At 43.2% G+C, this 15,677-nt stretch overlaps 1 non-coding gene across 1 annotated transcript; it reads right to left on the reverse strand.

Annotated features, from left to right (window-relative positions):
* Positions 1 to 617: 617 nt before the first annotated feature.
* On the reverse strand, positions 618 to 817 carry LOC133388194 (U2 spliceosomal RNA). The gene has a single exon (XR_009763679.1). It is a non-coding gene; the product is annotated as a U2 spliceosomal RNA (small nuclear RNA).
* Positions 818 to 15,677: the final 14,860 nt, after the last annotated feature.

Consider the following 15,677-nt stretch of genomic DNA (forward strand, 5'->3'; position numbering starts at 1 on the left):
GGTCAGGTCAGATAGAAGGCTACCTTCACCCTCTTTCTCCTTTTGGTGGGATGTATTTCCTAATGAGAGACAGGGGGAGTGTGTCCCTGTTAATTCTCCTTGATCTCTCAGCCACTTTCAGTTCCATCAACCATGGTATTCTTCTGGAATAGCTATCCGAGTTGGGGGTAGGCAGTACTGATTTGCAGTGATTCCAGTCCTACTTCGATGGTCATTTTCAGAGGGTGGTGCTTGGGGAATGCTGTTTGGCCCAATGGAACCTTCAATGTGGGGTCCCACAGGGTTCAAGTCTGTCCTCCATTGTATTTAATATCTACAGTACATGAAGCTGCTGAGTGGGGGCATCTGGAGTTTTGAAGTACGTTGTCAGCAATATGTTGATGACACACAGCGTGCTTCTCCTTTGCATCTGCAGGTGTAGCAGTGGATGTACTAAACTGGTGTCTTGACTCAGTAATGGACTGGATGAGAGCCAATAAACTGAAGCTTAATCAAGACAAGACTGAGTCACAGTGGATGTTTCTCTAGACCGGATGGATGGGATGTGGACTGCTCTGGATGGCAATGCACTCCCTTTGAAGCAGCAGATACAAAGCTTTGGGGTATTTCTGGACCCATTACTGTCACTTGAAGCTCAAGTGGCTTCGGTGGTGGTGCAGAGTGCCTTCTAATAATAATAATAAATAATAATAAAATTTAATTTATGTGTCGCCTATCTGGCTGATGGCCACTCTAGGCGACGTACATGTACATGTATCATATTAAACTGATAAGAACAGATACTACACTTGATCTTAGCCAAAAGGCTATTAGCTTTGGCTGTTGGTTCAGCTGCACCTCTATCTGGACAGGGATAGCCTAACTTCTGCTGTCTACACTCTAGTAACCTCTATGTTAGACTACTGTAATGCATTATACATGATGGTTGGGAAACTGCAGCTGGTGCAGAATTCAGCAGCCAGATTGATAATTATCAGGGCAAGGTGCTCTGCACTTTTAACACTAGTTCTGGCATGACTGCAAAGGCTACCAATTCATTTCTGGGCTCAGTTCAGTTTTGACCTATAAAGCCTTCCGTGGCTCAAGAGTTCAGGATCTCAAGGAGTGCCTCTCCCCGTATGAACCAACCTGGACTCTGCATTCATAATCAGAGGCCCTTCTTTGTGTGTCCCCTCCACGGGAGGCTCAGAGGGTGGCAACACAACAATGGGCCTTTTCATTGGTGGCCCCCTCAATGTGGAATGCTCTTCCCAGGGAGGCATACTTGGCACCATCTTTATGCATCATTACACACCAGGCAAAGACCTTCCTCTTTTCCCAGGCCTTTGGCCCTTGATGTGTGGTGTCCCAGCTACTCTTTCTGCATTTTATGGATTGTAAGCTTTCAGTAAGTTCAGTAAATTTTTAATGACTATTATATATGTCTTTGTTTGGCTTTTAACATATTGGTGAGTTTTAGATTTTATTGACCATGTGTTATCCAGTTTTTAAAATGTAAGTCACTTTGAGTCACTTCAGTGAGATAAGTGTAGGGATGTAGTCATCCAGGGTTGTGGGGGGTCATAGACTCCTTACTTTTTTTGGAAAGCAGGGTCCCGGGTAGGTTCCTATGTATGAGCCAATCAGTATGAAAGGGGAGCATATCATCTACTGAGAAGAGTTCTTGCCCTTTTGTGCTGATTGAAGCCAATCAGAGTGAAAGGAGGTGAGTCCGTCACTGAGAAGATTCTTCTTAGTAGGTAACACACACCCTCCACTTTCATGCTGATTGGCTCCTAGGGACATCTGTTGTAGTGGAAGTGGACTTGTGAGATGACAGGAAGAGCAGGGGGAGATGAGAGAAAGTGGAAAAGGGGGCATGGTTGTGACGGGGGCATGGCATGAATATCATGAAGGGACCTGCACTTCCAAATGTACCACTATACTGCTAAATAAGCATCTAACAAATATAATTATAATCATAAAGTTTAGTATAAATATTTTATGTTCTCTTTTTTGCTGTCATAGTGTTGTAACCTTTTCTGAACTGTTTCATCTTGTAAGAAGGACATACTTGTTGGATGTTTTATGTTATGTTTGTTGAAATTGATAATAATATTTTTTGGGGGGAATGCAACAACTCTGTTACACCTGCTGTTGTTATGCTTGTGGTCCTTATGCATATGAGCTTCCTTCTATGAGATAGTAGTGTGCATATCCTTTCTAAATCTTGTGCTTTCCTATATTTTCCGACGCTTAATCAAGCCTTAAGACACGTATACATGCTGCCTTTTGCGTCTTGCATCTTAGCAAAAGCTTTGATAGTTGCTAGTTGCTTATCATAATAATAGAGTAATGTGTGTGGAATGGAATTTCTTTCTAGGCATCAGGCCTGAGACTGTGGGAAAAATGAATGCCAAGCATGACGGCCATGATGATAAAAGAAGAGGATGCTGAAGAACACGTTGCAACAACTATAGTAATAAATGATCAGTCTGGGCCCCTCGAACTATGGCAAAAGAACAGGGTGCCCCATAACCAATAGCCCTGCTTCACAACAATGAAGGCTTCAGTGGCACTGAAATTGGTGTGGAGGAGAGGCTAAGTGCTGATGAGCAACGTTAATGGCTTATTGTTATGGACATAGTCAAGGCATTGTTTGCATTCCTCGATCAAGGGGGAAAGAATGGGTCAGTGAAGACATCCAACAAGTCCTTGAGTATAAAATCCAGAAGCAAGCTGGAGAAACACCCACAGCTACCACTGAGACAGTGCTGTGTGCCACCATTTCTCCAATCTCTTCTGCCACATTACTGCTCCCTCTGGCCAAGGTCAGCAAGGATACGGACATTGGGTAACTGGCCTGCATAGTACATTTCTTTTCTGGGTGACTTACAGGAGCACCCATAGCTGAGTGTTAATTTGATACTCTAAATAAAGCTTTAAAATGTTCAATATCAGTGTGTTCATTGGGCTTCCCCTTGCAGCAATCCCATGCCTGGTCTGATCAGCCTGGTCTAATAGCTAATTCCCGTCACGCTATATGTATTCATAATGTATGCTGTCATACCTGCTTTATACTCTATAGATAATGTATTTGCTTTATACATGCCCTAAGTGCACCCTCCTTCCCTTCCATGAACCCACCGCATCCAGATTATTGGTGCCACAAGCAGAGAGCAGATTCAAAGTGAACCATCCCAGAGGCGCTTGTCTTACATGGGAACATCTGACCAGAAGATTCAATTCAGACCCTGATTTGGCATTTGGATGCTGCCTGATTTGGCTTTGAATCCAAGACGGAGTCCAGAAAAGAAAAGAAACTGTCCCCCTCACTTCATTCACTATTATGGACAAATCAAAATGCCTATAGGTTTTTGCTTTTGACAGATGTGGATGAAATTTGCAGGCATACTTATATGTCCAGAGTGGATAAGCCCTGCCAAATTACAGGCAAATAGATCCAGGTCTATTAATACTTCAAAATTAGTTGTTTAAAAAACAAAAAAAATGTATATAACTTTTTAAAGTTTTGGCAGTCTTAGATGAAATTTTCAGACATGGTGACCCTTCTGAGGGCATGAAGCCTGACAAAAGGATAGCTACAGTTCTTTCCTTACTTGGACAGCCATTATTGTTTGAGATGGGTAGAAAAGGATATGCTTAATCTTCGCTACTATTTTGTGGAAAATTGCTATGAAAATGAAGACGAGAGAAGTGTTCCAGGTAAGAAACCTGCCAGATTGCAGATAAATAGGTTCGCAGGTTTTGGGCCTTTAAAATTGGATTTTTTAAAAAAAGGCTCCATCTATAACTTGGGGAGACAGAATTTGATTAAATTTGCAGACTTTCCTGAGGGAATGAATCCTGCCAAGAAGTAGCTGTTGATGGGGCATGCCAGGTTGGGGATGTGCTGTCAGTTATGAGTGGGAGAGGGGAGAGGTGGCAGGGAGGTTGGTGCTGGTGCAATTGTGGAGCCAATTTGATGCTTCAGATGGTGCACCCACACCACCTACCCTGCTGCCTTGTTCCTTCTCCTCTTCCTCCAGGGAACTGCAGTTGCCCTGGGGTTGAGAAGCCAGGCAAGCAATGCAGCCCCATCCTTTCTCCACAGGCTGTTACTGCTGTCAAATCGCAGGATAGCGGCAGCAGTTTTCCTGCAAGGGCAGCCTTTACAGTTCTGGGGTGAGTAAAACAATTCCCCCTGATTATAAGCTTGACCTGTCAATCACAATGACGGTTTCTCTTCTCCCTGCCCCCACCTTTGTGTTTAACTTATATGATAAGCTTAAGTTTTTCTTTTAACAGAAAGTTGTCTTGATGATGATGTTGATGATATTTTGCATCCAAAGGGGCCATGATTCCTGCTGCCTAGAATCCCAAAGCATCCCACTTTAGCTCAGGATTCATCTGAATAGACTGCACACCTAGTTTATATCCTAGTCTAGTTTTTAGTTATAACCGGTTTTACACTTGGGGGGGAGGAGGTAGTGAGCTAGGACATCATCATCCAGGAGTGGCTTACATGATGGGATGGAACCACAGGAATAGCCGTGTACTGGGAAGACAAGGCAGTGACAAGACTGGGGCTGCATGTGCACACTAGTGGAAATGCTGGATTGGCTCCGCTGGTCTGCTTGCACAGTCCTGACTTCTCCACTGCCTCTCTCCTCCTCCTCCCAGTATGTGACAACGATGCCACTTCCCAGGAGACTATTGCTGTGGCTCTGCCCAACTGGGTGAACTGCTCCTGTCGTCATTCTCACACTCTGAAACAGACAGCTTTTGTAACAATGGGAGGCAGGCAGCAATGCCATAGCAGGAATGGGAGTAGGAGCAACTTCATAGCAACTGAGAGACTCAGAGTTTGGCCCAACACCTACCAGTCACTGATGACTAGGTGCATAAAATAAGCAAGTCAATTAAGACTAGAGCCCAGGCAGTGGTGGCTGATGGCTCTATGTCAGTGACATTTCAGGCTTAAACCCGGGGTGGATTCCACTCTCCCACTGACACAGAGCCACCAGCTGCCACTGAGCCCAGGGGAAGCCTTCCTCTCTTGTCCTGCCTTCCTTGATCATTGTAAGTGAAGAATTTCCCATCTTCCAACATAGGGATTCATGACATCATGGGTGTGAAACAAATGCCAGATATTTTCTTACAAAGTCAATGTCATATTTCAGTTAATCTGATATTTTCAATAGATTATAAAACATACCGATGTCAGAAGCAATACTTTTTCATCATTCCCTTGCCTATCCTCTGTTCCTGCTGCTCTTTGTTTTTGCATTGTTATTTATCAGGCAGGTGCTTATATAAGCTTTTATACCGTGTTATGAAAATTTATGACCATATATGCAGTTATAATTAAGTTGGTTTTGATGCATACTCCCCCCCCCTTGCCAAGTTTCCACTTTTGACAGGTCTAATTTTAGAATTCAAGTGAATTTAAAATATGAGAAATGTTGAAGATGGTAAAAGTAATGTAATGAGGTGAAAATAAAATCCAACAGATTTGAGTAATGCTACAGAAGTATGCCAAACTACCCACATCCATCTAGTCAGAGAACAGTTTCTGGGGGAGTGAAGGTTCATGGTAACCATTAGATATATTTTTCTTCATTTAAAGGGTACTGTGAATAAGATTCTAGTTACCAGAGACCTTCTCATGGTTGTAAGGTCTTGTCCCTAAACTGCTTGCAATCTAAGGGATGTAATTCTCTCTCTGATATGTGTGAATAGCTCCTATTATTAATATTAATATTACTGTCCTTGGGACATTAATACTGCTGTTAGGGATAGTTAGGCATGGGAGTTGATAGAGCTATAATAATTTAAATTCAGATTGAACATTAGTTACACAGGGACTCTTCTACTCCATGATCAGACAAAGTCATGCTGTATTTATGTTAATCTTACCTTTCCAGGTGATGTTTGAGCTGCACAGTTCACAGTGATTTCAAGCCCCATGAAGACCTTTCAACTTTTTTTAACCCTTAGAAATTCCAGTTTTAAGCAGCTGACGTTCCTAAGCATTGTGGTTTGAGTATAAAGAATGATAATGTCTGTGTCTCTCTCTTCAACACGGCACTGAATCTAGTGTGATCTGAGGCAGTGACGGTTATACATGTGATTAAAAAAACAGTTTCCAGTTGCTCCTTGTGAACCTGCGGGACTTTAACTTAAGAGCCTTCTTCAAAGGAAGTACTGCTATAACAAACCCATGCCTATGGGGTTGTTAACAGCTTGTGCTGCATTTGAAATGTTCAGCTCCTTTCCTAGTAACTATCAAAAGATTGGGTCACATTACCTATAATTACCTTAATGACTTTTTGTTTGTGGAGGGCCAGAGAACTGAAGAATACTTCTTGAGGGCTTTCAGCATCTGGCCAGGAATCTTGATGTGCCCTTTGCTGAGAAATAAAGTGAGGGTCTATTGATCATGTTGACTTTTTAGGGGTATTGTGTTGGAATCCATCTCTGGCATTGGAAGACAAGGTCTTCAAGCTGCAAACTCTGCTCTGGCTGTACTGAGAAAATCCAAGGCAACTTTCACACATGTCCAATTTTTGCCTACTCTTTTAAGAGATGAGTAGGAAAGAGCAGAGCTTAAGAGACTTTGGGGACTAAAACTACTCAAACTGAGGAGAGAACAGGGAGAGCAGTGTTTGTGAACTTGCGTCTTCCTGAAGCCATCTCCTTACCTGTTTGGCTAACAAGCTTGTGGGCTGTGCTACAATTATGTGGGGGAGGGCTATAGCTCAGTGAGAGCATCTTTCCTTGCATGCAGAAGGTCCATGTTCAATCTCTGAAATCTCCAGGTCGGGCGGGGAGAGATTCCTGCCTGAAATCTGCCTGTCGCTGTAGACAATGTTAAGGTAGATGGACCAATGCTCTGACTTGGTATAAAACAATTTCACATGTTCATATGATGCCCTGTCTTGGCATTGCCAAATTGTTTGGGTGTCTGTATGTTTGCCACAAAGTTGTGGCCTTTCTTCAAGCCAGGTTGGTGTACAGCTCTTTTTGCTCCCTGCTCTGGGCACAATTCACCAACAATCAAGGGCTTAATTCCATAGCGCTGCACTGTTATCTGTCAGCCATTCATGCAATTAAGAGAAAATATCTACCGGCGTTTCCATGGCACTAAAACATTTCAGTAGAACAGTCAGCCCACACAGGTCCTAAAAGCCGTAAAACATTAATTCAGTACAAGAATAAGTTGGGTAATCTCTATGTTTATTGCAAGTTGTAATCATTAACTCTTAACAAATTGTCCAGCTAAACAGAATCCTGCCAGATGTTGTTATACTTGACAGCTCTGAGTTAGCAATGAAATGTCGGTTATCCAAACAGTCAACTAATAATCTTTGGTGAAAAAGAAGTGAAATTTCCAAAGGATTAGCAAGATGCACATCATGAGAAGCAGGCTAGATATGAAAGGAGGAGTCTTTATATGGCATAAGGGCATAATGTGTGCCTGTGAATTCTGCTAGACTGTCCGGCAGGAAGGGGGATGTTATTATGTCCCTCCTGCATTGTTGTCCCAATTAACAAGTAGTTCATTCAGTAAAGTGGCTGCATCATGTAGGAGTGAGAGGCAGCCACTTACAATAGGAAAAGGAAACCTGTAGCTCTCCAGGTATAATTGAACTCCAGTTGCCATCATCCCTGCCCACTGGTCATGTTGGCTGGTGGGAATTGGAGTTCAGCAATATCTGGAGGACCACAGGATCCTCTTCCCTGACTTACATGCTAGAAATTAAATGAGTGTTTTTAGGAGTACCACTGAAGTGGTGATAACCCCTTGGCCCTTGTCTGGTGCAGATCTCCCTTCCATTTATTTCATCCCATAGTAGTCAGAGGGAGCCACTAGAAATTGAAACAGTACATCTTTGCATAGCCTTGCTCCTTCATTTGTATGGCCATTTTTTGGTCACACTACACTGTAATTATTACAGTGTCACTGAACCAAAGACCTGTTTTGTGTGTGTGTATGTGTGTGTATTCATTTACATTCACATATATGACATACTGTATTCATGGAGGATAATGCTATCATGATTGTTAGGTTCTACCTCTAGTTATTGGGGGAAGCATATTTCTGATTACCGGTTGCTGAGAGTCACAAGCGAGGAGACTGCTGTTGCACTCATGTCTTGCTTGCAGGCTTCCCATAGGCATCTGGTTGACCACTGTGAGAACAGGATGCTGGGCTGGATGGACCTTTGGTCTGATCTGGCAGGGCATTATGTTCATACATAATGAGTGTGGATTATAGTATATTATATTGATCTGGGCTACATGGAAAATAAAGAATGAATTTGGATCATTAGGAGTTTCATAATCCATTGTAAATCAGTGCTTCTTCTGCAAGCCTCATGTATCTGAATGTACGTAGTACAGGTGTAAGCACATTCATCCTCTTGCTCAAGTTCAATTTATTACCATGGTGCTTGTGGTGGAGATGTAACCCAGTGGATTGTGTCTCTAGTAAATTTGCAACAAAACAATTATTAATGGCATTAGCTTATTAGGAGCAGTTGGTGCATTCTGAACAAGAATTATGGATCTGACAAAGTTGGCTTAATATGTTCGAAGATGTAATTATTGAAGTAAATCATTTTTCTCCCATTTTGTGGGTTTGGTTTTGGTTGATCTGAGGAAAAGGTTATTTCAAGTTATTTAAAAATAGCTGAGATGAAGTACAGGTAAAATGTTAATAGGTATTAGTCTTTTATAGCAAAATAATACAGCAAATAACTACTAATCCTTTTCATCAGCTTTTTTCTTTTTCTGCTACCATTCACTTGGGAACAGAATAGTCCCACTACCTTAATGGAATCTTCCATAGGATTGTTCCAGACTATGTGGCAGATAATAGCTACAGTCTCAATGAAGAGATTTAGATATTTCAACGGAGGCTTGTCTATTAAGGCAAATGGGGCGCCATCCACCAACCTCAGTCTGCCCTGCGCCAACTCTCACCTGCCTGCCTTCTTACTTACAGCCTTTCCAGGAGGTGGGCCTTCCTCTCAGCTTCCTTCTCCTTAGTCTCAGTTGTGCCCTTGTAGAACACAGCAGAGATGAGAATGGGGACAAAACTAGAATTAATTGGCTGTGGCTCAGCTTACTGCTGGCCTTCCTGCTTTCTCCCCCATCCCATCCCATCCCATCCCAGTGGGCACCAGAAATCACTATATATGTTTGATAGTTACCCAAAAGGAAGAAGGTGCTGAGGTGTATACAGTGGTTGAGAGACTAACCAAAAGTTCATGAAAGTTTGGAATTGCTGAAGGGATGAGGCTGAAAGGTCGTGGGATAGGTATTTGCAATGTAGTGTTATGGGTTTGGGGTTGAGCCTCTGATTTGGAACCCTGCACCTGGAGATGAGAAATCTGCTCTGCTGGCCAGATTTCCCTTTGTTAGTCTAATAGAGTGGTGTGAGGATCCCCCCTGCTGCCACCACCTGTCAGGTCCCTCCAGTCAGGATCCTGGTTTTTATTTGTTCTCTCACCGGCTCTAGCACAGATCTCACAAGATCCCACTGCTAGGCAGCACCACCAGCCACTCCCTATTTCACAATACTGCCTTGGGACTTTGCCTTAGTCCCCTTCTGGCTTATTGTTACTTTGTGTCTGGGTGCACTTGCAGGCCACAACCCCCCTGTATCTTTGTGCCTATAAAGCATACAGCCCTGGGTTGCTCTGGATACTTGTTGTAACACTATCTCTTCACTGCTGCCACCATTTGATACTGTTTCTCCACCTTGGTAAATGCCCTGCCTACCGCTCTGGTCTGTGAAAGGATCAGGCTTTTGGTAAACCAAGAAAATATTTATTTATAAACACCAGGAAATAACAAGATTACTTAAGGTATATTTAACAAGTGTATGGTTTCATATATTGCATTCCTCTTTATGTTTCTAGTCATATATAATCTGCCTCAATACCAGCCTAATACAATCCAACCCACAACCAACTCCAACCCACAACAACCACCACCAACAGAACTCCCAAACTCCACCAACAGAACCCATCTCAACTGTCATCCTCTCATTTATACCTTCAGCCACTCAAACGCTCAGCCAATCATCATACATCATTCTCCAGCATTCTAGCCCATGTACTCCCCCCTCTCACTCACTCTACTTACCACATTTGCCCTACAAAACCTGCACTTACCATATTTGCAGTAATATCTATATATAGGGACATCATAAGTGGCCAGCTGAGTTAATGGGCCTATCAAGTGCCCATTAACTGGTGAATGAGCCAGGGAGATCCTATTGTTACTGAAACTCTTCAGGAGAGCCCCTCCCCTTCCTGAGGCCAAGGAGAGGCTTGTGTTTTGAGTTGAGTCTGAGGAAAGGCTGGGAGCTGTAGGCAGGCAGAGAGGCTGGCTCTCTGCACTGTGGCTTTAGGGTGCCTCCTGTAAGCCTGATGGGAAAAGAAAGATCTATTGGACAGCTGATGCTTTGAACCCCCCCCATCTTAAGCTCAAGTTGGAATGTGTGTAAATAAATAAATCATATTTCATAAAGACACCACAGCCTCCGCTGACCTTCTTTCCAGGGACACCAAGCCTCTGGGTGAGTGCAGGGACCCCTGGGAATCTCTCATTACTCAGAGATTGGGGTGGCATGCAACACTGGTTTTTGAAGTGGGATTGAGTTTCCTGGAAGAAACATTGGAAGCAAGGTATGCCTGAGTTAAACTGGAGGGGGAAACAGCAACCATCCCGGAACAGATAAAACTGATGTTCCAGCAGCAAAGTCAGGAGGACCAGCAGCAAAGGAAGCAGGACTAGCAGCAAAGGCAACATGAGTGTCAGGAGGACCAGCAACGAAGTCAACAAGAGTGCCAGGAGGACCAGCAGCAAAGGCAACAAGACCAGCAGCAAAGGCAATGAGAGTGCCAGGAGGACTAGTATCAGAGGCAACAGGACCAGCAGCAGAGGCAACCAAGAGCACTGACAATGAATGGGGGAGATTTTTGGAAGCTTCTTTGGAGAGGAAAAGGAGACCCCATGTGAGGAAGTGAGACCCCTGCCTGATCAGCCGCTACAAGGGGTTGAGAGTGACCCCTGAGAGCACCCAGACTGCGGTGGCTAAAGAGATCCAGAAAGTGGATGAGCAGCTGGAGAGCTTGGACTGTAAGGAGTTGCAGTCAGCAGCAGAGGAGGAAGAAGAGGTCTTGACTGTCTAGGAGCCTGCCAAGGGGGAAAACACCAGAAAGCTGGAAGTAAAGCCCCAAGAATTGAAGGAGGACAGGCTGGAAAATGAAGAGGAAGATGCCTCAGAAGAAAGTGGGGTAGAGGCTGGAGAAGTGATGCTGCTGATAGATTTCTCTGCTCCACATGTCCCTGCTGTTAAAGAAGTAGTGCAGGAGGAAGAAAAGGCCTTTGAGAAAGGTGAACTACAGGCTGGATAAGAGCCGCTGTTGATGGATTTCTTCACCTTGTGTGTGCCAGCTGTGGAAGAGAAAGTGCAGGAGGAAAAGTTGGAGGCATGTGTGCGAGAGGAGCTGCCAGCACCTGGAGAAATGGCTGTGTAAGAAAAAGTGCAGGAGGATAAGCCTGAGGTGGGAGTGCAAGTCCAAGAGGAGCTCCCAGCGCCTGCAGAGATGGGTGAGATAAAATCCCCATGTGACTTTGCTCCTTGGGTGCCCCATAATGGTCTTATAGGGTGGGATGCAGCTCCTATGCTGGGTGCAGTCCCTGAGCAAATTCCAGCAGTGAGAGGTACCCAGTGCCCTGTGAGTTTGGAGGGCAAGAGACACTGGGAGGGTTACCTGCTTCTGTTTGGGCCCATGATTCACACTGGAGATTGTGAGGAAAGACAGAGAAGTTTGTTCTGCCAACTTGGGTGGGCTAGGCCAGCTAATCCTGTAGAAGATATCCCCAGATAAACACTTGCAACTGGGCTTTGATTTGGAGTTTGGGGCTGGAGGTGAGGTGGGCTGGCTTAAAGACTTTTCCTAGGGCAGAGAGTGGGACGAAGATGGCTATGGTCTGCTGTGTGCTGATGAGAAAACAAATGTGTCCCTGGGGATGCGTCCCAAGACCCTACAGGCAGCAGCAGGGATCAGCTTGGACTGGAAACTCCATGAAGCCCCAAGACAAAGGGCCATGTGGGCAACTGCATGGTTTGGGGGTGGGGGTTGTGCTTATGGGGCTGTGTACTGATTTGCTGTAGGAATTCTTCCTGATGGTTTTAGTATTGCCTTTTGGAATGCTTTTGGTCTGATCTTTTTTCAAACTTGTGGGGATATGAACAGTTTAATGATTTTTTAGGAATTGTGCTGATAGGTTTTTGCAGTAAGGTTTTAATGTTTAAGATTTACTATACTGTGTCTGTTAAGATTATGTGTGTGTGCAACTATGTGGGGGAGCAAGAGAAAAATGTGCATGTGGTTGAGGGCTGCTGTGCTATAGTGGCACAAAGGAGCTCCAGTACAGAGGCTGTAATCTGGCTTAGACATGTCGGGAACTCACTATCTTGGTCACTGCCAAGTATGAGTAAGTTGGGTAAGCTGGGTAAAACCTGTGACTGGGAGCTCGAAGAAAGAAGAGGAAGCCCAAAGAGAGAGTAATTGATTGGGAACTTTCTGTAAAGGGCAAGTTTTTGTACTTGTGTGGAAATGCGACTGTACTATGACCATGCTTTTAATGATGTTTATTTCAATGTCTTATTTATTAATTATTTGATTTATATCCCGCCCTTCCTCCCAGCAGGATTATTATACATTATTAACTTGTATCTATTATTTCTTTTTAGGAAAAGCTGTTAGTCTGTTGTTTGTTTGCAGGTCTGGGACAGGCCTTAGTCAGGGAAGGGGGTAGTGTTATGGGGTTGGGGTTGAGATGGATGATTTCTGTGAGGCCCCTTCCAGCCTCTGATTTGGAACCCTGCACCTGGAGGTGAGAAATCTGCTCTGCTGGCCAGCTTTCCCTTTGCTAGTCTAATAGAGTGGCCAGCTGAGTTAATGGGCCTATCAAGTGCCCATTAACTGGTGAATGAGCCAGGGAGATCCTATTGTTACTGAAACTCTTCAGGAGAGCCCCTCCCCTTCCTGAGGCCAAGGAGAGGCTTGTGTTTTGAGCTGAGTGTGAGGAAAGGCTGGGAGCTGCAGGCAGGCAGAGAGGCTGGATCTCTGCACTGTGGCTTTAGGGTGCCTCCTGTAAGCCTGATGGGAAAAGAAAGATCTATTGGACAGCTGATGCTTTGAACCCCTCCATCTTAAGCTCAGGTTGGAATGTGTGTAATTAAATAAACCATATTTCATAAAGACACCCGAGACTCCACTGACCTTCTTTCTAAGGAAACCAAACCATGAAGTGCAGAGACTCCTGGAGATTTCTCACTGCTCAGAGATTGGGGTGGTGCGCAACAGCACTATATGCTCCAGCAGGTTAAAATCTTTCAGAATTCTAGTACCACCCTTAGGGGTGAAAAGATCTGTCAGTTTTGGTTCTCTCACTTTCTCATTTTTCCAATCTTGAATCAGTTCTTCACATTTCTGCAGAAATTTGTGATTTTTTAAAAAAAAAAACTCATGAAAATTCTCCAGCATTTTATTACAAATTTATCCTAATAAACATATTTTTGTAGGCAGTTTTGACTAATGTACACATTTTGCAAGCAATTTCTCATCATACTGTATGCTGCTTTTTGTAAGTTATTTTCATTCTTATATTCATTTTATGCACTTTTTCTCCTAACATACATTTTTGTAAACATTGGTTGGTTGGTGAACTGGCTGCAACATTCAAATATGTGTGAATTTCGAAGGATGGCTGTGCTTCAGTTCTCAAATTATTTCAGAAAGTGAGAAATTGATAGATTCGGCTTGAAATGTAAACAGTACTGAATTTCTTGCCCATCCCTAACCACTTTTGATGCTGGAGTTTCACAGGTCTGTATCAGCATTTCACTCAGACAGCAAACAAACAAACATTAAAAGTCCTTCAAAGGTGAGATAAGGAATCCTCATTTCAGTAATATTATTTATATCATGACAATCAAATCTGCCCATCTGGGCCCTAAAACTGGGCTCTCTGTGTCTAAATTTCTGTTTCCATGGCTGTTATGCAAAGCCAGCATGATGCTAGTCTACGATTCACAGGAACAAAGGGCCTAGCAACAAGCTTACTGTGTTCTGTGCTATAAATACCTTCCATTGGTTCTCTGTAGGGTATATTATTCAAGCAGGAGAAAACAGAGAAATCTGGAAAGCAGAAAGATAAAATGTTTTTCCCACACCTACTCTTACAAGTGTAGATGAAAGGAACATCACAGCCCTCAATTTTCCTTTCATCACCTCCTTTATGTCATGAAGCATTTTGTTCAAGTTATTGCTGAGGAAAAATATTTGGGAACTTCTTAGGAACCCCCATTCCACCATCAGCTCTCCAAGTGATTTTTAAATATATATTTAGAATTGCAGAGGCATTTGACCATCATTAAAGACATTCATAACAGAATTATCATGCACATAACTGTACCTGTCAAAAATAAGACAATTTTCAGTAATTAGTTAGATTTAACGAAACTCAACTGCTTACAAAGAGAAATTATGGATTGTGATGCATTGTTGAAAGCTGCCTTGAGAGGGTTTGACTCTAAAAGGCAGCTTATAAATATACATACCTGTACTGTATATTAAAAAATCAAATCAAATCAAAATAAATTAGTTTAAAAATATGTGTGTCATGGAGTAATGGAAAACAGCAGTTGAAAACGGAAGAGAGCCCTCCTGGTCTACTCCTGGGCTATAAAAGCTTTGTTCCTTGTAGTATATTCTCTTGAGTTTATCTAGTCTTGTTTGTCTAAAAACCTTAGAAGAAGTTCTACTGACAGAATGATGCTACAGCCTAGATCATCTTAATTTTAAGTAATTAGTTAAGAAACTATGACCTACAAATATTGATTGATTGATTGATATTATTATTACATTTGTTCCTCTAAGGAGCTCAAGGTGGCATACATAGTTCTCCTCCCTCCCCGTTTTATCCTCACAACAACACTGTGAGGTCAGTAGCTGGCCCAAAGTCACCCAGCAAGCTTCATGGCTGAGTTGGGATTTGAACTCTGCTCTCCCAGGTCCTAGTCCAACAATCTAGTCTAACCACTATACCATGCTGGCTTTTGTATGGGAATATGGAAAAATATGGGACACTTTGGCTTAGTTCATACAAAGAAGAGCCACCATTCCTGATGGAGCAGCAAACAGGCTGGTGCCTTTCCCTTAGGTCAGCCTTTCCCAACTAGTGGGCCACCAGGTGTTGGACCACAACTCCCAACAGCTTCAGCCAGCATTGCCAATGGTCAGGAAAGATAAGAATTGTGGTTCAATAACATCTGGTGGCCCACTAGTTGGGAAAGGCTGCCTTAGATCATGCAGTCCTGGAAAATTGTAACGAGAGGGTGTTGCATGTAAAACCTATGTATGCAATTCTTCCGGAGGTGGGTGGGTAGGTCGCAAGTCAAGAAAGATTATGCAGATGGAGCCATCTTGCTTTTTATTTAAATATACATACACCACTTATTTAAATCAGCAAAATGTCACAGCTTTGCTCCGGCTAGTTCTCTCAGGCTGTAAAGCTGTATCTGGACTGCACTACTTCAGACTGCAGTTGGGGGTTTGTTTAATTTGAATTCAATTTGAATGCCCTTCCAAATATAGAAATTCCCTCCA

Source organism: Rhineura floridana, chromosome 6 (assembly GCF_030035675.1).
Source record: "Rhineura floridana isolate rRhiFlo1 chromosome 6, rRhiFlo1.hap2, whole genome shotgun sequence".
NCBI lineage: Eukaryota > Metazoa > Chordata > Lepidosauria > Squamata > Rhineuridae > Rhineura > Rhineura floridana.